The 336-nt window shown below is 41.4% G+C and overlaps 1 protein-coding gene across 1 annotated transcript in view; it reads right to left on the bottom strand.

The window, feature by feature from the left end:
• The window catches only part of CSUI_010385 (sec34-like family), a gene marked incomplete at its 5' end in the record, with an annotated part of 1867 nt that overhangs the window by 780 nt on the left and 751 nt on the right, over positions 1 to 336 (bottom strand). The gene's annotated exons all lie outside the window — the stretch shown is intronic.

Here is a 336-nt window from a genome sequence, read left to right on the forward strand (position 1 = left end):
GCTAGCTAGCTAGCTAGCTAAATAGCTACCTGCCTGAGGTCTCCGAGAGGGTTGAGTCCCCTATCTCTGCATACAGTCGTTGAGAGTGAGTAAGTGAGTAGAACGTGTTTAGAGAATGCGGAGAGAAGACCTCTCTTAACTTCTGATGGAAATGAAAGACAACCCAAAGTTAAGAGAAGAAATCTGTCTGGACTGCTCTATAGATACACGTATGGCTGTACAAAATCCTCAGAAGAAGTTTCTTTACTGAAAGAGAGAAAAGGGAAAGAGAAGGCCATGAAGTTGTGTGTGAGAGAAACAAAAGAAGAGAAGATTTAAGAAAGAAAGAAAGAAAGA

The sequence above is a fragment of the Cystoisospora suis genome, assembly GCF_002600585.1.
Source record: "Cystoisospora suis strain Wien I chromosome Unknown contig_7298, whole genome shotgun sequence".
NCBI lineage: Eukaryota > Apicomplexa > Conoidasida > Eucoccidiorida > Sarcocystidae > Cystoisospora > Cystoisospora suis.